Genomic DNA, 23,352 nt, shown 5'->3' with positions numbered 1-23,352 from the left:
AATCAAAACAAACAAAACAAAACAAAAAACATCAGACATTTATCAGGGAATAAACTCCAGAGTTAACATTTTAAAATATTAAACAATATATTTTTAAACAAGAAATGGGTTAAAGAGGAAATCAAAAGTGAAATTAGGAAATATCTTGAGGAGGAGGAAAATAAAAATACAACATATCAAAACTTATGGGAGGCAGCAAAGACAGTGCTGAGGGGGATATTAATAGCTCTAAATCTTTACATTAAAAAAAGAAAATATATGTGGTATTGGTTGGACTTGATGTAACATTATAATGAATGTAACAAACACTTAATTTATGGATGTTAATGTGGCTGAAACAAGTAGTCTAGGGAGATTAATGTTAGTTGTGAGACAGCCAGAGGATAATACAGGGAACACATAACAACAATTTTGGGACTAGAAGAGGATAGTGATTAATATAAATATAGGAATGTTATTCTACTACAAGGTGTTAAGACTGTGAAAATATATAGTAAAATATAACTAATGTGATTTATAGACTATAATTAAAAATAACATGGTAATGTTTTTGTAGCAAAAGAAAAACTGATACTATATTAATGATAAAGGTCAAAAAATAATATAATATGGGGTTTGGTTTTGTGAAATATGAATATGATTAAGCATTTTTCTTCATATTTTTCACTAATAAAGAGAACTTGAATATGTCATTTACTAATATGTGTTTATTTGTCTATCTTTCTGAACACTAGAGGAAGAATTAAGTTAGTACTCGGAAGTAGAAGAGATAAAAGTCCCTGGACAGAATGTTTTAGGAGTAATGCTTCTGTAACTTGTTTTTCTGTTATTTTATTTTTTGAATTTGAAATAAAGTTATTTAAAAATTAAAAGAAAAATGAAACAAAGATTCAAATCAGAGACCTAACCTTAAAACTAGAGGAACTAGAAATAGAAGATCAAACTAAACCCAAAGTGAATAAGTGAATGAAATATCAAAGATTAGAGCAGAGATAAATGAAATATAAAGCAAAACAAAACAAAAAATAATAGAGAGAATTGACAAAATCATAAGTTGGCTCTTTGTAAAGATCAATAAAATTAACAAAATTTTAGCTAGACTGATGAGGAAAAGGAGAAAGGATAAAAATAACTAAACTCAGAAGAGATAAGGGAGGTATTACTACTAAACCTGCTAAAATAATAATAATAATAAAACTATAAGAGGAGACAATGAACAACTGTATGCCAATAAATTAGATGACCTAGATGAATTAGACAAATTTTTAGAAACACACAAACTACTAACACTGACTCAAGAAGACATAGAAGATCTCAACAGTCCAATAACTTGTAAAGAGATTGAATCAGTAATCAAAAACCTCCCATCATAGAAAGCCTAGGCCCACATGGCTTTGCAGGAGAATTCTACCAAACATTCCAAGAAGAGTCAACACTATTTATCATCAAACTCTTCCAAAAAATTAAAGAAGTGGTAACATTCCCTAATTCATTCACACCAAAGCCAGATAAAGATACCACAATAAAGGAAATCTACAGACCAATATCTATTATAAATATGGATGTAAAGATCCAAAAAAACTACTAGCAAGATTTTACATTTTAAAATGTATATATATGCATCATGATCAAGTGATATTTTTCCCTGGTATGCCAGATTGGTTCAACATAAGATAAACAATTAATATAATACAGTGCAATAAGAGAATGAATGAAAACAAAAACAACACAAAACACATGATTATCTCAATTGATACAGAAATGACATTTGACAAAGTGCCTCACTGTTTCATGATAAAAACACTTAGATGACTAGGAAGAGAAGGAAACTTCCTCAACATTATAAAGGTCACATTTGAAAAGCCCACAGTTAACATCCTACTTAATGTTTAAAGAATGTAGCAGTTTGATATGATTTATGAATTCCAAAACTAGATATTGGATTATGTTTGTAATCTGTTCTGTACTTGGACATGAGTAAGTTATGATTAGAGCTTTGATAGGACCATATCATTAGGACATTAGGGCATAAAAGGCATGGCAAAGGACAGAGTTGAGAGTTTCTGATGTTAGAGTTTTGATGTAGGAGTTTGATGCTGAAACCTTAAACTGAAGCCCCAGGAAATAAGCACACAGAGGAAAGAGAAGCAAGCCCCAGGAAGAGAGGAACCCTGAACCCAGAGAGAAGCAAGACCTGGAAGGGAGGAACCCAGGAAACCTGAACCCTTGCAGACATAGGCAGCCATCTTGCTCCAACATGTGGAAATAGACTTTGATGAGGGAAGTACCCTATACTTTATGACCTGGTGTCTGTAAGCTCCTACCCCAAATAAATATCCTTTATAGAAACCAACCCATTTCTGGTATTTTGCATCAGCTGACTAATGCAAATATGAAAGCATTCCCTCTAAGATCATGAAAATAATAAGATTGCCCACTGTTACCACTGTTATTCAGTATTGTACTGAAAGTTCTTGCCAAAGCAATTAGGCAAGAAAAATAAATAAAAATTCATCCAAGTTGGAAAGGAAGAAGTGAAACTTTCCCTGTTTGTGGATGATATGATTCTACACACAGGAAATCCTTTAAAATCCACAACAAAACTCTTAGAACTAATAAATGAATTCAGCAAAGTTGTGGAGTACAAGACTAAAACTTCAAATGCAGTAAAGTTTATATAAAAAAGCAATGAACAATTGGAAGAAGAAATTAAGAAAAAAATTCCACTCACAATAGCAACTAAAAAATCAAATATCTATGAATAAATGTAACTAAAGATTTAAAATACCTGTACACAGAAAACTACAAAACATTACTAAAAGAAGTTAAAGAAGACCTAATAGAAGGAGGGACATTTCATGTTCACTGATTGGAAGACTGATTAAGATGACGTACTACCCAAAGCTATTTATACATTCAATGCAAACCCAATAAAAATTCCAATATCAAATTTATGTGTAAAGGGAAGCTTCCCTTTTCAAGCTAACACTGTCTTGAAAAAGAATAAAGAAATTGAAGGACTCACACTTCCTGATTTTAAACCTTATTACAAATCTACAGGAATCAAAACAGCTTAAACATGGCCAAGATCACTCAATTAGGATGAAACCATCTCTTCAACAAATTGTACTGGGAAAATTGAAACTCCATTTGGAAAAAAGTAAAGAAGAAGGAGGATACCTACCTCACACATACACAAAAATCAACTCAAAATGGATTAAAAACCTAAATATAAGAGGTAGAACCACTAAACTTCTGGAAGAAAACATAGGGAAGCATCTTCAAGACCATGTGTTAGGCAATGGTCTCTTAGACTTTACAACCAAAGCACAAGCAACAACAACAAAATAGTTGAGATCTCATTAAAATTTAAAAATTTAAAATTTTTATCATGAAAATAAAATATACACGATGGGAGAAAATCTTCAGAAACTACATTAGTAATAAATTTCTAATATCCAGGATATATAAAGAAATACTTCAACTTAACAACAAAAAGAAAAACAACCCAATTTAAAAAATGATCGAAGGACTTGGACAAACATTTCTTCAAAAAGTATATATTAATACAAATGTCCAGAGAGCACATGAAAAGATTCTCGAAATTATTAACCATTAGGGAAAGGCAAATCAAAACTGCACTGAGATACCATTTCACGCCCATCAGAATGGCTGCTATTAAAAAATGGAAAATAAGTTTGGGAGTGTTTGTGGAAAATAAGAACACTCATCCATGCTGGTGTCAATGTTTAATGGTGCAGCCACTGTGGAAGACAAGTTGGCAACTCCTCAGAAATTTAAGTATAGAACTACCATATGATCCAGCAATCCCATTACTAGGTATATACCCAAAAGAATTGAAAGCAGAGGCTGAAACAGATATGTGTACTTCAATGTTCATAGCAAGAAGGAAGCAACCTAAATGTTCATCAACTCTTGAATGGATAAATAAAATGTGGTATATACATACAAAGGAACATTATTCAGCCATAAAATGGATTGAAGTTCTGGTGCATGCTAGAGCATTTAAGAACCTTGAAGTATCAAGTGAAATAAATGAAATAAGTCAGTCACAAAAGGACCAATACAGTGTAATCTCATTTATTTCAAATAATTAAAGTAAGAAAACTCATAGAGTCAGAATCTATATTTTAGGCTTCCAGGGGATGGGGTGGGAATAGGGAATGGGAAATTAAGGTTTCAATTATACAGGTTACTATTTGAAATGATGGCAATGTTTTTGTTATGGATGGGGTAATGGTAGAATAACTTTGTGAAAGCAATCGACAGCATTGAAATATATATTTGAGTATGATTAAGGGGAGGACTCTTATATTGTATATATGGTAATAGAATAAAAATTAATTAAAAATCCATGAAACTACACTACAAAAACAGTGAACCTTAAGTTAAACTGTGAACTTTAATTAATAGTACAACTATAAAAATTTGCATTCATCAATTATAACTAAATTTTCACACCCATGCAAGAGTTGGTGGTGGCGTGATTTATGGGTACTCTGTATTTTATGCATGAATGTTCTGTAAACCCACAATTTCTCTAATAAGGAAAAAAGGAAAAGACAAGGTTCTCATCAGGAAAGACTCTGTGCCACTATGGTAAATATGTTTTCCCACTCCTTTCCAAAAATGGATTTACAGATATTTATTGTGGTAACAGGACACTGGAGAAATAATACTACCCTAATCTTTTGTGTATTTTTGAATAGACAAATTTGGCCTAATATCTTGATGAGAGAGATATGTAGAGGGATAATTTTCTCTGTTACACTAGGGCTGTTTATAAATTTAGTCCTGACTTGAATCTGGAGTCCATGTTCTTATTCTGTGATTTTTTTTTTTTTTTTTGGTTTCTATTTCTGTAATTGCCAAGGGCATTCTTAGTAATTAGAGAAACCTCGCAAATTTATTCCTTCAGCAGAGCAAGAGTCTCTAGAGTAAGAAAGAGGATGTAAAAGACCCTGAAACTCCCCTATCTGACTGGGATAGTAAATAAAAATAGTGTCCAATACTGGAGAGAATGGTAGTGATTAATGCCATCCAAAAATAGTAATAGATGCTACATAAATAATTAAGAACCCTGTGTTGTTGGTTCCCCTTGTATTTGCATTTAGTTCACCTGTCTGGTCCATTCAAATACCAGAAGGACCATGGCATATGACAATGAATATGGCCTCATAAGAATACAGTAAGCAGAGGCCAGCCACCTCTGCCCACATAGATCCAAAAAGATCCAAAGAGAGATTCAGTCTACTGCTTCCAGAAGAAATATAATAGATTCCCTAACAAAGCAAAACAAACAAACAGGAAATAAAACAACCAAAAGAATTACATTAGGTTTAGTTTTGGCTTTGTTTTAAATCAGTTAGTTTTGCTTGAGGTTATGTATAAGAGCTATTTGGTGACAGAGGCAATTAATTATAATTCTAGCCAAGCTCTTGGTTTTTATTGTTTCTGGGATTTCTTATCACAACAGGATTTAAGTACAGCGAAATATTTAGGTCCATTTGATAAACTAGTGAAGTTCTCAAAAGTTGATTCTGCCACTTTTGTTGTAACCTTCCTTACTTTCCACTAGTCTCTTCTTCCCCTCCTTACTCATACTGTACCTCCAAGGCACAAGATTCCTACAACTCTTCCTAGATTAAGAATGCTTGAGTTCCCTACCATTTAGATTACAGTACATTTTTGTCTACAGAATTTCCTCCCTCTGATTTGTTTTTATGTCCCCTTTCTTGGAACTCAGATCTTATCTCTGACATAAAATTACAATGTAGTATGTGCTGGAAATATATAGCATAGTGCATACTTTGGAGGGAGATACCTGGCTTACATTATATTGTATTACACTGCATTACATTAACTTTAACCTCGGCGGGTCAAAGTTTTCCCATCTACTAAACTTGGAATAACACTACTATCCATCTCATAGGGTCTTATGAGTATTGAGAAAATTATATCTATAAAGTACTTACAGTTATACTGGGTATATAACAAGCTCGGCTGATAATGGGCAAACATTACATTTCTGATATTAATATAATTTAATAAAGACATTTGGGGAAAATATTTTTAATTCAAATAGGCCAGACTTTGAAATTTATTTTCAGCTGGAAGTGGTTTTGGTTCTTTATTTCACATGACAAATAAAACGACCTTAGGGAGAAAATCATGACATCTACTACTAAGTACTGCTTAGAACCACTGAAATACCATGGTCACCTGGCATTAAAAGTCAACCAACTGGTATGATCACCAGAAAGGCTTATGAAAGTAGTACATTTTAGTAGCTCTAAGCTATCCAATCATGCATTTCAGGAAAATCATGTGACTTAAATTTTTCATAGTTTTTTTTTCCAGGAAACTGCTATTGCGTTTGCTTTATGTGCAAAGTTTTAGACATACAGTTTTTGACATAAAGTTCTTAAACATTCATTTCCATACATTAGTTTTAATGTGGAAAAAAAATGAAACAATGCTAGGAAATTCTCTCAGGCTGTTCAACTAGGGATAAACATATTCACTACTCTTAAAATGTAAATGAACAACATACTGCATTCTGATATAGCTGCATAAATGTTTGTACCTCTATAATATCAATAATAATAAAGATTTGAGATTATTTTTATACATGCATTTTTCCAAAAACACATTAACACCTTTTCTATCTGCTTGCTTTCCATGTTTCATGTTGTGATATTTGACAAATTGATAAAGTTATGGTTGTAATTTGGTTTGCACATTATTTTTAAGTGTCCTATAACCTCATATGAATAGAGTGTAAGGAACATTTTTAGGCAATTAAAAAACGGAACAGGAGCCCAGAATTTCAAAGTGATGAAAAGAATTCAAATGGTGTAATAAAAATATCATGATTTAAAAGCATTTTCTATTTACTTTAATGCTTTGATTTCACCTATTGTTTCATCACTTTAATGAAGCACCACTGGCACACAAAAACTTCATGTTTACAATATATGATTTGATAAGTTTTGACACATATATATATTCATCCAAAAACCATATTTGAAATAACTTATCCATTACCTGCGGTCACCCCTTGGGCTGAAGTGTGGTTTGCTGGCCTGGCAGGGGAGCAGCCGCGGTAGGCTTAATTCCCCCATAATAGGGTGGCTGGTCGGACTCACCGCCACCCCTGAAGGGAGCTCGGCATGGGCGCAGAGTGCCCTCGGGTCTCCCCTTCTCGGCAGCCATGCTTCTGCGGCGGCCCCTCCTCCCGGATAGCGCCACACACGATGCCTTATGAGGCAACACCCTTCTTCTTCTTTCTCCCTGCGCAGGCGCAGGGCAGAAAATTCCAGTCTGCCCTTCCCTGCCCCCCCACAGCAGCAACAGCCAGGCACAAGGTGGGAAACTCAAGTCTGCCCTCTACCCCAGCAACAGCAGCCACCAATCCCTAAACCCTGCCACTTCCCCCAGCAACAGCAACAGCCAATCCCTAATCACCACCCCTCCCCCGTCCAGTACCTCCCACTGACCTTTCTCCGGCAACCAATCAGAACAGGGTGTGACTTCGACCAATCAGCCTTCCCCAGCCCCTATAAAACTGTTGCCTCTCCCTCAATAAAGTTGGACTTGCGTGTTTACCTTGTCTCCGTGGTAGTTCTTCTGCCGTGCGCCGTCCAGTCCTGAGAGCCCCCGACAAGGGCCCGGCCTCCCTTGTCCCCAGTTCGTCGCCTGCTTCTCCGGGTGACCCCGTCAGCCGAACTGCGCAACCCCTGTGAGACCGACCCCTCGTCTGCTGCCGGACTGACCCCTCGTCCCAAGTGGGACCGACCCCTCGTCCCAAGCGGGACCGACCCCTTGTCCAAAGCTGGACCGACCCTTTGTCCGCAGCCAGACCCCACCTCTACTGACCGAGCAAACCGTTGTAATTACCCAAAAGTTTTCTTGTAACCTTTTGTAACCATTCTCTTTTGGCCCCATCCATACTTCAGCCCCAGTCTGCAGTAAACCATTGTTCTCTTTTATGCCACTACAGGTTAGTTTGCATTCTCTAAAACATTATATAAAATGGAGTCATACAGAATGCACTTTTATTTTGTCTGCCTCCTACCACTCAGAATAATTTTGTGAGGTGTATCCATGTCGATGCATTTATCAATAGTTTATTCTGTTTTACTGCTGCATAATACTTCATTGTTTGGCTATCTCACTGTTTGTCCATTCTCTTATTAATGGATATTTGGCTTTGTTTTTTCCCCCCAGGTTTTGGCTACTAAAAATGAAGATGCTATGAATAGTTGTGTACAAGTGTTTGTGTGCGCATATGCTTTCAGTCCCTTGGGTAAATACTTATGAGTGGAATGGCTAAATTTTATAGTAGATGTATGTTTGTTAGAAACTTTCAAATGTCTCCAAAATAGTCACAACATTTTATCAGAGGTAATAGTTTCTACTGCTCCATATCCTGGTCAAATACTTCCTAAAATTCAAACATTTTAATTTTAGCCTTTTTTATAGAAGAGTAGAAGCATCCTATTCTGGTTTGAATGTGCATTTCCCTAAAGATTCTTGATGTTGAGCATGTTTTCATATTGCTTATTTTCTATCCATGTGTCTTTCTTTGAAAAGTACCTGTTCAAATCTTTTGTACATTCTGTTATTAGTTTGGGTTTGTTTTCTTAATATTGAGTTAGACAAGTTGTTTTCAAACAAATCAATTTTATTGATACATATTAATAAAGCATACCATTCGTCTAAAATGTGCAATCAATGGTATTTGGTATAATCACATAGTTGTATGTTCATCACTTCAATCATTATTAGAGCATTTTCATTATTTCAAAAATAATAATAATAATAAACAAAAATAAGACAAATAAGAAAATTCCTAATCTCTCAATCTCTCTATGCTTCCCCCACTCTAGATAGCTGCTGTTCTCTGGCTATTCTACCCAAAGTGTATAATCAATGGCTTGTAGTATAATCATAACGTTGTACATTCATCATCTCAAAAATTTTAGAACAATCATTGCTCCAAAAGGAAGACTCTGATTAACTTTACTTGATTAGACCACATCAGTAAGGCATGGCTCAAGTTGAGTCCTTGCAACTTTTGTGGACGAATATAAATGGACACTCACTCAAGAAGACAGTAGGGAAGAGAGAAAGCTCTGTAATTTTTGATCCTGGGGTCTTGGGGAGAGATGAGCCATTTTCCTGACAGCTTATAGTTGACCTTGGAAGAGAGTCAAGACAGATATAGGAAGCCTTGAAAGACAAGCCCTATGCCAGTCTACAGCTGAGATAAGGAAGACACCTTAAGAAGAAGAGGAAGTCCAGGAAGGAGAGACCAGGTAGAAATCAGTGACCATCTTGCTTCAACACGTGGTAACTGACTTTGGTAACAAAGCAACCTTGAGTTGGACATTTTAGGGCCTTGTACTGTACACTTTTACCTCAAATAAATACCTTTTATAAAGGTCAGTGGATTTCTGGCACTTAGCCTCAGCACCCCTTTGGGAGACTAATACATCTAGCCTTTAGAGCTATGAGGCAATAAATTTCTGGCTTTTCAAGCCACCAAGTTTGTGCCATTTGTTATGGCAGTCCTAGGAAATTAACAGAGATTTTGGTACTAGGAAATGAGGTGCTGCTGTAATAAATAATTAAAAATGTGGAAATGATATTGGGATTGGATAATGGGTATATGTTGGAAGAACTTTGAGACCTATGATAGAAAAAGCCTATATTGCCTTGAACAAACTGTTGGTAGAAATATGGACAGTAAAGGTGCTTCTGTGAAGGCTCAGTCAGAAGGAAATGAGCATGGTAGAGAAATCTTCTATTACCATAGAGAAGGCATGTATCATCATAAACAATATGTTAGAAATTTGATTGTTGTAGGTTCTTCTGGGAAAGGCTCACAAAGAAATGAGGAACATGTTATTGGAAACTGGAAGAAAGAAGATCCTTGTTATATTGGCAGAATTGTGACCTACAGTTGTGCGGAAGACAGAACTAGTAAGCAATGAACTTGGACATTTAGTTGAAGAGATTTCTATGGCAAATAATGAAGGTGCCACTTCATTTCTCTTGCTTCTTATAGTAAAATATGACCCAAAGAAAGATAAATTGGGAAAGCAAAAAACAACCAGCAATTGATGATTTTGGAAATTCTCCAAGATTACCAAAGATGCTAAAATTAGGAGATTCACTATTAAAAGTATGCTCTGGATCAAATGCCAAGGGCATGGCTGGACAACCTTTTGCTGAGGAGATTAAACATGCAATTCATGGACCGATTCAACCATCTTTGCCAGAATAGAGATGGGGTTATCCAAGAAAGATCCATGGATCTTGTCTAATGGTGTGCACCCCTGTTACATACACAGGAGACCCACAAAGTTTTCAAGAATGTTATACCATCAAAAACACAATAAACTTTTTTTTTTTGAGACTGGATAAAATTAAAGAAGGAAATCAGACTCCAAAAATTCTACAGTCAGGAAATAGACTGATAAAAATAAACAGCTGCAAATTTATAGTCCTCTTTTAGAAAAAAAAGAAAGATCACTACCAGGACAGAATCTTGGTCCCTGAGCCATGAGCATAGAACCTGTGGGTTTCTGTAGCCCTCAGAAGAACCAATACCTGGGGCTATATCTACTTTAGCTGTCTCTAGGACTCGGCTGAGGTGTGCATAAGGGCAACCCCTCTGATAACCTCCTGGCTCTTTTGGAGACTCATAGCCATATAAACTCATATGTCCTTTCCATTTCCCCCTTTTATTCAGGTCAAAAAGCATTTTTAACTCCTGGTATTATATGTAGAATGAGATATTCTGCTGGTCCAAGTTGACCCTTTTATTGAAGGTCATTTTCTAGTTACATCATCAGCTGGTACTTGGTAGTAATCCCTTGGTGCCAGGGAGGCTCATACCCAGGAGTCATGTCCCACACTGGGGGGAAGGCAACACATTTACATGCTGAGTTTGGCTTCGAGACTGGCCACATTTGAGCAACACGGAGGCTCTCAGGAGGTAACTCTTAGGCACCCTGCAGCTCTAGGCCTTGTTCTTATTTCAGGTGCACAGGCTCACAAGCATAGTCATTAGTATCAAGGGCTCATTGTTGGGCCTTCATTCTTTTTTGTTCTTTGCTGTTGCACTTGGGGGATTGTTGCTGTTCCTTTAGGGACTGTGATAGAGCTCCCCTGGCTAGGAACTCAGCATACTCTCAGTTGTTTTTAATTGTATCCACTATGAAAATATCCAAACATTTTTATGTACCCTGGATATATGCCTTGTAGAACTCCCTGCCAACCATGTGTCCCCTGTCAATAACATCCCACACCAGTATTCCTCCCCTGCCATTGTTGAACCTCTCTGTGATCCAAAACTTCTTCAAAAGTGAAGCCCAATATATTGCCAGGTTCCATTAATAGTAAAATGGAATATAGTGATGATTTGAAAGGTTAGATATAGAATATATATTAACTTGGAAAAATTAAGGTTAAAATAAATTGGGGTATCAAAAAATTTAAAAATGCAAAAGCTTTGTTTTTGATGATTTGCCTTCTATCACTGCACTAAGTGTTGCCCTGTATGCAAATTGGCAAGGCAAATTCTCCCATCTTTTCCTCAGTGTCTACATCCTATCTTGTTGATGCTGAGCATTGAATATTTAAATCCAGCTTTAGTAATTCTGTCAGAAGGCAGAGTAAATTCTTATGTAACTTACATTTCTGTGGCTTTGGAATTGCTATCTTAATTTAAATTTATAATTCCTTGTTCTTAATAATAAAGGTAAATGCTATTTCAGCATAATTGTTGTGAGATTAGACAAAATTAGTTGAAAGTAGTCAACAATAATGACCTCTCTCAATAAATTACAGGTAACACAATTAAAATACAAATCTCCTTGGATTAGAAATAGAGATTTTTATAGAATATAATTAAATAATTTGTAGAATATTGAAAACTGAATTGATAAAAACAAGTGATGTTTATCAATGTATCAGCATTAAATTTCTTAAAATACAGATAAAATTTCTCTTCTGTTTCTTTTTTTTTTTATTTTTATTTTTATTTTTATTTTTTTATTTTTATTGACTTTGTAATAATATTACATTAAAAATATATATGTGAGGTCCCATTCAACCACCCCCCCAACCCCCCTCTCCCCCCCCAACAACACTCGTTCCCATCATCATGACACATCCATTGGATTTGGTAAGTACATCTTTGGGCACCTCTGCACCTCATAGACAATGGTCCACATCATGGCCCATACTCTCCTCCATTCCATCCAGTGGGCCCTGTGAGGATCCACGATGTCCGGTGATCACCCCTGAGGCACCATCCAGGGCAGCTCCACGTCCCAAATACACCCCCACCTCTCATCTCTTCCTGCCCTTCCCCATACCCATCGTCCACCATGTCCACTTTTCCCAATCCAATGCCACCTCTTCTATGTGGACATTGGATTGGTTGTGTCCATTGCACCTCTATGTCAAGAGGAGGCTCAGATTCCACATGGATGCTGGTTGCCATCCTCCCATTTTCAGTTGTAATCACTCTAGATTCCATGGTGTGGTGATTGTCCTTCTTCAACTCCATCTTAGCTGAGTGTGGTAAGTCCAATAAATCAGATTGTAGGTGCTGGAGTCTGTTGAGGCTCAGGACCTGGCTATCACATTATCAGTCCAGAGATTCAAATCCCCTAACTATATCTTAAACCCCAACGTTAACTGCACCTCCAGCAGATTAGTGTGAGAGTCTCATGAAGGGAGATCCCATCTGAGTCCAGATTCATCACACATAAACACCATTTCCAGAGAGGGGCCATCTGCCCTGGTAGTAAACCCCATCGGCCATGACCATAACTCTCATGGGTCTCTTTAGCCTTCATAGGAACCAATATCTGGGGGTTGTATCTGCTTTATCTGTCTCTCTGACTCTGCTCAGTTGTGCATGAGGGCAATCCTTCTGCCAGCCTCCAGACTCTTTTTTAGAAACTCGTAGCCATATAAACTCATTTCTCCTTTCCATTTCCCCCTTACTTTAGTTCAAACAGCATTTTAAAGTCATGTTATTTTATGTAGACATGGATATTCTGCTGATCCGCATTGAACCTTCCATATAAGGTCCTTTTCCAGTTGCATCATCAGTTGGTATTTGATAGTGGTCCCTCGTTGCCAGGAAGGCTCATCCCCGGGTGTCATGTCCCACGCTGGAGGGAAGGCATTGCATTTACATGCTGAGTTTGGCTTCGAGACTGGCCACATTTGAGTAACATGAAGGCTGACAGGAGGAAATTCCCAGGCACAATGTTGCTCTAGGCCTTGTTCTTATTTTAGGTTTATCAGCTCACCAGCATAGTCATTAGCATCAGGGGCTCACTGTTGAACCCTCACTCCCTCCCGGTCCCCGCCGCTGTACCTGGGAGACTATCGCTGCTCCCCTAGGGACCACGACAGAGCACCACTGGCCAGGAACCCAGTACCCCCCCTGCTGGGTTTTTAATTGTTGCCACTATGAGTATATCCAATCGTTACCATGCACCCTGGACATATGTTCTGTACAGCTCCCTGACAGCCATATATCACCTGTCATTGGTATCCCATACCAGTATCCCTTCATTGCCATTGTTGAAACACTCTGTGATCCAGAACTCCCCGAAATTTGAAGCCCAATATAATGTCATGGTCCCTTACTAGGGAATGGCATATAGCGATGGGTTTAAAGGATAGATAAAGAACTTGGATAAAGTTAGATAAAGAACTTAGATAAAGAATGTTGACTTGAAAAAATTCCACATCCTATCCTTTTTTTTTTTTCCCCCCCCTCCCTAATTATTCAGCTTTTCTTTGTAGGAGTCCTAGACCACAGCAATGCATATATATAATATACAGCACTCCCATACATCCACCACAACACCTTTTTCCTTCCACAGCGATACTCTTACAACCTATTCACATCATATTTACTTAAGGTGATGTACAGAGTCTGAGATATTAGCTTTCTAACATGGTAATATCTGTGCTTACATTATGGTGCATACTTTAGGATACACAGTTCTTTACATTTTTAGTTCTCCTATGTTTTACATTATGGTTTACATTATCAGTCTGTCGTCTCCTATATGTTATGGTGTAATATTACATGTTTTATATCCATCCTTGTGTACTCTCAAGAAACTCCTCCCTTGCCCCCCATTTACTTTGGTTCCACACATTTAACGTCCATTTTCCCTTCCACCTTGGTGCCCACAGTGACAGTCAACCTCCGTTTCCTGAGGAGCCACTTCCAGAGATAGATGGAATAGTGTTTAGGGCCTAACTTGCTCATCTGCCCCAATGCCCTGGGAGCCACCCTTTCTCTTGAGGGATAGAGTTCCCTCTATTTGGTGGCATTAGTCCTCCCCAGGATGTGGGTCCACCCCCACTCTCACTACTTGGGATTCTACCCCATGGTGTCACCCACTCTGGCAGAATGAGCATTTAGACATTCCCCAGGAGCCCGTCCTGCATCAGACCCTCCCCTCCGAGCATTCTAAACAGGTAACCCTCTTTATTATATTTTGATATTATTTTCTCGGCATTTTACTCTCCACCACCTCCTAACCCTCTCCTGTGTTCGTATGCTACCCCTCCCTCCCCCCACTTTTGGGCAACATTACCCAACCATCCCTCCCCAGCCACCCTCAAACCCGTAAAGCCCCAACCAAAGGCAACCCCTTGCCCCCATTTTATCTCTTCTTTGTGTTCATACTTACCACCATCTCGTCTTAAGTTCCACCCCTGCAGACATCGGCTCATATCCTTCCTCCACCCTCCGATTTCCTGTAAGCCTATCGTTCAGTCTCTTGCTATCTAGGGCAGCTTGTTTATTTCATATCATTGAGGTCATGTAGTATTTGTCCTTCAATGTCTGGGTTGCTTCACTCAACATAAGGTTCTCAAGATTCATCCATGTTATCACATGTGTTTGTAGTGTGTTTGTTCTTACAGCCGAGTAGTATTCCATTGTGTGTATATACCACATTTTATTGATCCACTCATCTGTTGATGGGCATTTGGGTTGATTCCAACTTTTGGCAATAGTGAACAATGCTGCTATGAACATTGGTGTACATATATCGGTTTGTGTCCTTGTTTTCAGTTCTGCTGGGTATATACCCAGCAGTGGTATTGCTGGGTCATATGGCAAATCTATGGCTAGTTTTTTGAGAAACCGCCATACTGTCCTCCAGAATGGTTGGATCCTTCTGCATTCCCACCAGCAGTGGATGAGTGTTCCCCTTCCTTCACATCCTCTCCAGCACTTGTATTCTTCTGTTTTTTTCATAGCTGCCAATCTTATGGGTGTAAGATGGTATCTCATTGTAGTTTTGATTTGCATTTCCCTGATAGCTAGAGATTTGGAACATTTTTTCATGTGCTTTGTTGCCATTTGTATTTCTTCTTCGGAGAAGTGTCTGTTTAAGTCTTTTTCCCATTTTTTAAATGGGTTGTTTATCTTTTTATTTTCAAGATATAGGAGTTCTTTATATATGCAAGTTATAAGTTTCTTATCAGATATATGATTGCCAAATATTTTCTCCCACTGTGTGGGCTCCCTTTTTACTTTCTTGACAAACTCCTTTGAGGTGCAGAAGGCTTTAATTTTGAGGAAGTCCCATTTATCTATTAGTTCTTTTGCTGCTCGTGCTTTTGGTGAGATATTCATAAATCCATTTCCTATTACAAGGTCCTGTAGATGTTTCCCTACACTGCTTTCTAAGGTTTTTATGGTCTTGGCTCTTATATTTAGGTCTTTGATCCATCTTGAGTTGATCTTTGTATAAGGTGTGAGATGGTAATCCTCTTTCATTTTTCTACATATGGCTATCCAGTTCTCCAGACACCATTTGTTGAATAGGCCACTGTCTCCCAATTGAGAGGGTTTGGTGGCTTTATCAAATATTATGTGGCTATATATGTGAGGTTCTATATCAGAGCTTTCAATTCGATTCCATTGGTCTATGTGTCTTTCCTTATGCCAATACCATGCTGTTTTCACCACCGTAGCTTTATAGTATGTTTTGAAGTCAGGTAGTGTGATTCCTCCAATTTCGTTTTTCTTTTTCAGTATGTCTTTGGCTATTCGGGGTCTCTTTCCTTTCCAAATAAATTTCATAGTTAGTTTTTCTAGTTCCTTAAAGAAGGCTGCGTTGATTTTTATTGGGATTGCATTGAATATGTAGATCAATTTTGGTAGGATAGACATCTTAATAATGTTCAGTCTTCCTATCCATGAAAAAGGAATAGTCTTCCATTTATTTAGGTCTTCTTTGATTTCCTTGAACAATCTTGTATAATTCTCGTTGTATAAGTTCCTTACCTCTTTAGTTAAATTTATTCCTAAGTATTTGATTTTTTTATTTACTATTGTGAATGGTATTTGTTTCTTGATTTCCTCCTGATCTTGCTCATTATTGGTGTACAGAAATGCTACTGATTTTTGCGCATTGATCTTATAACCTGCGACTTTAATAAACTCATTTATGTGTTCTAGAATCTTCGTTGTAGATCTCTCAGGGTTTTCTATGTATAGGATCATGTCATCTGCAGATAATGAAATTTTGACTTCTTCCTTTCCAATTTGAATGCCTTTTATTTCTGGTTCTTGCCTCAGTGCTCGTGCAAGTACTTCTAAGACAATGTTAAATAGGAGCGGAGACAGTGGGCATCCTTGTCTTGTTCCTGAGTTTAGAGGGAAGGAGTCTAGGATTTCTCCATTGTAAACAATATTGGCTTTAGGTTTTTCATATATACTCTTTATCATGTTCAAAAAATTCCCTTGTATTCCAATCTTTTGGAGTGTTTTTATCAAGAAAGGGTGCTGTATTTTGTCAAATGCTTTTTCTGCATCAATAGATATAATCATGTGATTTTTTTCCTTCAATCTGTTTATATGGTGTATTACGTTGATTGATTTTCTTATGTTGAACCATCCTTGCATACCTGGGATGAATCCCACTTGGTCGTGGTGTGTAATACGTTTAATGTATTGTTGAATACGATTAGCAAGTATTTTGTTAAGTATTTTTGCGTCTAGGTTCATCAGAGAAATTGGTCTGTAATTTTCCTTTCTTGTGATGTCTTTGTTTGGCTTTGGTACTAGGGTAATGTTGGCATCATAGAAGGAGTTGGGTAATGTTCTTTCCGTTTCGATGTTTTGGAATAGTTTCAGCAGGATTGGTGTCAGTTCTTTCCGGAATGTTTTGTAGAATTCACCTGTGAAGCCATCTGGCCCTGGGCTCTTCTTAGTTGGGAGATTTTTGATAACTGATTCTATCTCTCTGCTTGTGATTGGTTTGTTAAGATCATCAATTTCTTCTTTCGTCAATATGGGCTGCTTATGTGTTTCTAGGAATTTGTCCATTTCCTCTAGATTGTCATTTTTGTTGGGATATAGTTTTTCAAAATATCCTCTTATGATAGTCTTTATTTCTGTTGGGTCAGTGGTGATATCGCCTTTCTCATTTCTTATTTTGTGTATTTGCATCTTCTCTCTTTTTTTCTTTGTTAGTGTTGCTAAAGGTTTGTCAATTTTGTTAATCTTCTCAAAAAACCAGCTCTTGGTCTTGTTTATCTGTTCAAGTGCTTTCTTATTTTCTATTTCATTTAGTTCTGCTCTTATCTTTGTTATTTCCTTCCTTCTTCTTCCTGTTGGGTTACTTTGTTGTTGTTTTTCTAATTCCTTCAAATGTGCAGTTAGTTCTTCGATTTTTGCTCTTTCTTCTTTTTTGATATATGAATTTATGGCTATAAACTTCCCTCTCAGTACTGCTTTTGCTGCATCCCATAAATTTTGGTATGTTGTGTTATCATTATCATTTGTTTCAAGGTAGTCATTGATTTCTTTTGAGATTTCCTCTTTGACCCACTGTTTTTCTAAGAGTGTGCTGTTTAATTTCCAAATCGTGGTGTGAAATCTGGGCTTCTGTCCCTTGCAAATCTCCAGCTTGACTCCACTGTGGTCAGAGATAATGTTTTGTATGATTTCAATCTTTCTGAATTCGTTCAGCCTTTCTTTGTGGCCTAGCATATGATCTATCTTGGAGAATGATCCATGTGCACTTGAGAAAAATGTATATCCTGCTGTGTTTGGGTGTAGCGATCTATATATGTCTATTAGATCGAGCTCCTCTAATATACTATTCAGATGTTTTGTTTCTTTGGTGATTCTCTTTTGAGATGTTCTGTCCAGAGTTGATAGTGGTGTATTAAAATCCCCCACTATAATTGTAGATGTATCTATTCTTTCACTTAGTTTTTCCAGCGTTTGCCTGACGTATTTAGAGGCACCCTTGTTAGGGGCATAGATATTTATGATTGTTCGATCTTCTTGACAGATTTTCCCTTTCACTAAAATGTAGTATCCTTCTTTGTCTCTCACAATTGTTTCACATTTAAAGTCTATTTTGTCTGATATTAATATAGCTACTCCTGCCTTTTTTTGGTTATTGTTAGCTTCTATGATTGTTTTCCAGCCATTCACTTTCAATCTCCGTGCGTCTCTGGGTCTAAGATGTGTCTCTTGAAGACAGCATATGGATGGGTTATATTTCCTTATCCAATGTCCCAGTCTGAATCTTTTGATAGGTGAGTTTAATCCGTTGACATTCAGTGTTATTACTATCAAGGAATTATTTGTGTTAGCCATATTTTGATTGGATTTGTGTTTGTCATATTTTGTTTGTATATTTTTTTGGTCTTTTTTGTTGTTTTTGTTGGTCTTATACTCTCCTCCAACTTTGCCTTTCCTGTTTTTTCCTTTCTTCCTGCAGAACTCCCTTTAGAATTTCTTGAAGGGGAGGTTTCTTGTTGGTATACTCTTTCAGTTTCTGTTTGTCTGTGAATATTTTGAACTCTCCATCATGATTGAATGCTAGTTTAGCTGGATAGAGTATTCTTGGTTGGAAGTTTTTTTCCTTTAGTACCTTGACTATATCATACCACTGTCTTCTTGCCTCCATGGTTTCAGAAGAGAAATCAGCACTTAATCTAATTGAGCTTCCCTTGTATGTGATGGTTTTCTTTTCTCTTGCTGCTTTTAGGATTTTCTCTTTGTCTTGAGCCTTGGATAATTTGATAAGTATATGTCTTGGGGTGGGCCTGTTGGGGTTTATGACTTGTGGAGTGCGCTGTGCTTCTTGGATATGGACATCTGTCTCTTTCAGTAGATTTGGGAAGTTTCCAGCCATTATTTCCTGCAACACTCCTTCTGACCCCTTTCCCTTCTCTTCACCTTCTGGAATGCCTATAATACGTATGTTTGAGCGTTTTGCATTGTCATTCAGGTCCCTAAATCCTAATTGGATTTTTTCTATCTTCTTATTGACCCCTTCTACTATCTGTTTGATTTCTGATGTACTGTCTTCCACATCACTAATTCTCTGCTCTGTCTCTTCTAGTCTGCTGATATTTGCTGCAAGTGTATTTTTGATTTCTTGAACTGTGGTGTTCATTCCCATCATATCTGTTATGTTTTTGCGTATGTCTGCAATTTCCCCTCCAAGTGATGTCTTCATGTTGTTAACCTCTTTCATTACTGCATCAAATTTGTCGGTGATGAATGTCCTGAGTTCTTTCATTGCTTGTGCCAAGTTTTGCTCCCCTTCGTGATTATTGGTTTGTTGATTGGATTCAGTCATGTTTTCCTGATTATTGGTTTGGTTTGTAGATTTTTGTTGCTTTCTGGTCATCTCTTTATTTTGACGAATTTAATCAGTTCCTTAGCTTCTTTGTCTGCTTTTGGAGGTTAATTAGTTGTTATTTTTGCATAGGTGTTATATCTTCTCTTTGTCACTTTTTTCTTCTTACTCAAGTTACTTGTTGTTGGTTAAGTTCACTTTAGAAGAAAGTATTAGTGTTGGGAAAAGGCAATTGTGTCAGCAAGGGTAAAGTGTAAAGTGGTATTGGTAATGTATGTTAACAAAGCAAGAATATGAGATCTGGGAGGATGGAGGTTAGATTCATGTAGATTGTATAGAGTTATAGCTGTAGGTAGAGTATCTTTTATGAAGTAGATGACTGAATATAGGCGGAATATGGTATGAACTACAAAGCTATTGTTTTCATGATAGAAGGAAAAAGAAAAGAAAGGTAATAGTTTCAAGAGTGGATAACAGACAGAAAACAGAACAAAGGTATTAGAAATTAAGAGTTAGACACTTTGTGGATCAAAGAATGGGAGGTGGGGGGTGGAATATAGGAGAGACAGTAGATGATAGTGGTTATCAAGATGCAGGGGAAGAGGGATAATGTAGGTAGCCTAAATCAGTTCACACAGAAATGAGGCAGTGGAGGATGGGAAAACCCAGCAAATGTGAGGTGTTCCCTGTAGCACGTATTGTGTACTTGAATTAAAATAAAATAAGTGGAAAATGAGGGACAAGAGGGAAAGAGAGAACCCAAAAAAAAAAAAAACACTAATTATAATAAAGAAAAAAAGAAAGACAAGAAGAAAGGAAGAAAGAAAAAGAGGATAGGCAAGCGGTGGGGAACAGATGGGGGGAGAGAGATACAGGTATACATGTGTCACAATTGCAACACTATCTAAAACAACAACCAAAAAAACCCCTAAATATCTGTATAAAAAAAAAAAGGACTTTGGGGGAGACGCTAGGAGAAAAGACTAGGGGATAATGCAATATTAGCAATCAGGGCGTCAAAAAGAGTAAAAAATAAGATAAAGTGAAATAAAAACAAAACAATATGAACCATTAAAGATAAAACGTAAACGTTGAGGTCCAGGGCACTCAAGGACCCCAGGTAGACTCCAGAGCGTGATGGATTCAGGGGTGGAAAGTCTGAGACACTGAAGACTCAAGAGGTGTGAGTCTGGGGTGTGGACCGCCAGAGTTCAGGGGACCCAGACCTGGCAAGCTCAAATCTGGTCCACAGAAAGCTTAGGAGCCCCGCAGTGCAACACAGCCCTCAGGGATCCCCGTAGCTGGGTACCAGCCCTGTGGGGGAAGCCAGATCCGCGAATTTTATATTGAATTTCTGATCCCTGAAATTCACCTAACTCCTCAGGGTATCAGCCTTTGGACAGCTCCCTCCCTGTGCTCCCTCGCAACGGCCACTTGAGGGCGCCTCTACACCACGGCCAGTTCAATGACCCAGATCCCAAGCCCCGCCGGGTGGGGTGGGCTTCAGCTGGAAACGCCGAAAACAGACTCTAAGATCCGAAATCCCAAACTTCGCAAAATATCCTCCAATCAGCTTCCAGACGTGTCCTCCTCCCTCACTGCACCCTACAACAGTCTCCCAATTGTGTCCCCTTATTGTCCAAAATCCAATTCCATTGCAGATCGGCAGCCGGACCTGTGGGGATGGGGCTCCAGGCGGAAGCACTGCCCCCCCTGTCCGGCGACCAAAAACGTCCCCCGCTTCACAAGAAAACACCGTCTGTCTCCCCAAATCAATCTGCAAAGAAGTCTTGTCCCAACAATCCCTCGCCAGCCAGCCCAGTATCCGCGAATTTCTCAGCACCACAAAGCCTCTAGTAAAAGGAAAAAAAAACACAAAAACCCTGGCCGCCGCGGCTCCGGAGCTTCTGGAGCACCCGCTACCGCGGCTCCGCCCACCCAAGGAGGGAACTTCCCGAGCTCAGCTGGGACCTCCGTTTATATATTATAGATGTATCCTCTCTGTTACCTTCCCACCGAATTGACGTCCAGACACCTTCCAACCAGCAAAAATCCCCGAAACAGCGCGGTCTCAAAGAGCCTTCAACGCTGCCCAGCCGCCCCCTGCAGAGACACTACCAGGCAAGCTCACGCAGCCACCATCTTGCCGAAAAGCCTATCTCTTCTGTTTCTTAATGACAAAATACCAGTTAAGATACATATCACATATAATTTATTTTTTACTAGGTACATTTCTTAAATTCTCCAAAGGGAGTTCAAGTTACAAAAATGGTGCTGAAGAGGAAGTGAAAAACACTGCAAGAGAACAAAAGAAAGTTCATATGAATGAGCTCAAACAACAAGTGTTAGATTTGAAAGAAAAGAACCAAAACCTTTGCTAGAAAATCACCTTTTACAAGTGAAAACTCATGGCCTTGTAGTTGAGAACCAGGAATTAAGACAGAACTTGGTGACGGATGGCCTGGTTATTGAAGAGGAAGCAGAGACAAGGGGGAATGGAATGAAACCAGTGGCCACGTCTACTGAGTCTGCAGCAGGTGCAGGCCCAGTTTTCACCCTTCAGAACATGTATCCATGCATTCTGTTGGCACTGATCTTTAAGATTCTTAGTCTGATATCCTATGGGGCCTTTTGGACCACCTGGACTCAGTCATGATCCTCAAGGGCTTGGAAGAGCTCCCAGAAGTTTACCCAGAAGCTCCCAGGTCCTTACCAACTTCCCCTTCTCTGTAATTGAGGCTGCCATTAGCCAAACTGGAGGCCATTAATGAAATAATTCATTTTGACTATGTTTATACCAAGTCTCTAGTCTTCGAGATACCCTTTGAGAAAGAAAGACAAGCTAATGTGGTAGTAATAATCAAGGAAGCACCTTTCAACCCCTCAGAGAACGATCATCCTGAATTCACCATTTCATTGGAGGAAGAAGTAGATGATGACTTCATTCCAGAGCTGGGTATCTCAAATCTACCTCCAACCAGCCACTACCCAAAGCCGTCTTCCTGCCTGCGGATGCTTATTGTGTCCCAATAGAGGTTCCCCTTCCACTTTCAGTGACATGTCCTCTCCATTTGGTGTAGACCATTCTTGGGAGGACAATGAACTGCTATTTTTGCTTGCAATTAGTGTTGAAATGGTGTCTTACTTATGGGTGAGAGTGAAATACAAAATTTTTTTTTGCCATCTAGAACCATAAAAATCAACATTTTTAGAGTATTTAGTGGGCCTTTGAGAAATAGAAAAAATTGTGTGTGCATTGATATTGTGTTTAGATTGATTTAATGATAAATATTGAAAGGAAGTTTATCACCTATTGGTTAATAAAACCAATTTTTCATAATGGGTTTTGTTCCTATGAAAATTAATAAATGCTGGATGTTTAAAGCTATCAGAAAGGTAACATAGAAACAATGTCCAGGCCACCAGCACTTAGTCTATAAATGATGATATATAAAATTAAAGAATTCCTGAAGAGCATTCTCTTTTTACCTCTCAATTCTAATAGAATCTTCTTTTAGCTAATTATTGATCAATGCATTAGATGAGTGATTCTCAACCTTGGTTACACATTGGAATTACCTGAAAGATTTTTAAAGTGTTGATGCTTGGGTCTCATCACCAGAGATGCTGATTTAATTAATCTGGGTGTGACCTGAGCATGAGG

At 38.0% G+C, this 23,352-nt stretch overlaps 1 pseudogene; it reads left to right on the top strand.

Moving 5' to 3' along the window:
• Window positions 1–22,884, top strand: part of LOC131279664 (uncharacterized) — a 40,543-nt pseudogene extending 17,659 nt beyond the window's left edge.
• Window positions 22,885–23,352: the final 468 nt, after the last annotated feature.

Source organism: Dasypus novemcinctus, chromosome 9 (assembly GCF_030445035.2).
Source record: "Dasypus novemcinctus isolate mDasNov1 chromosome 9, mDasNov1.1.hap2, whole genome shotgun sequence".
NCBI classification, from domain to species: domain Eukaryota; kingdom Metazoa; phylum Chordata; class Mammalia; order Cingulata; family Dasypodidae; genus Dasypus; species Dasypus novemcinctus.
This window is presented reverse-complemented; position numbering and strand designations above follow the sequence as displayed.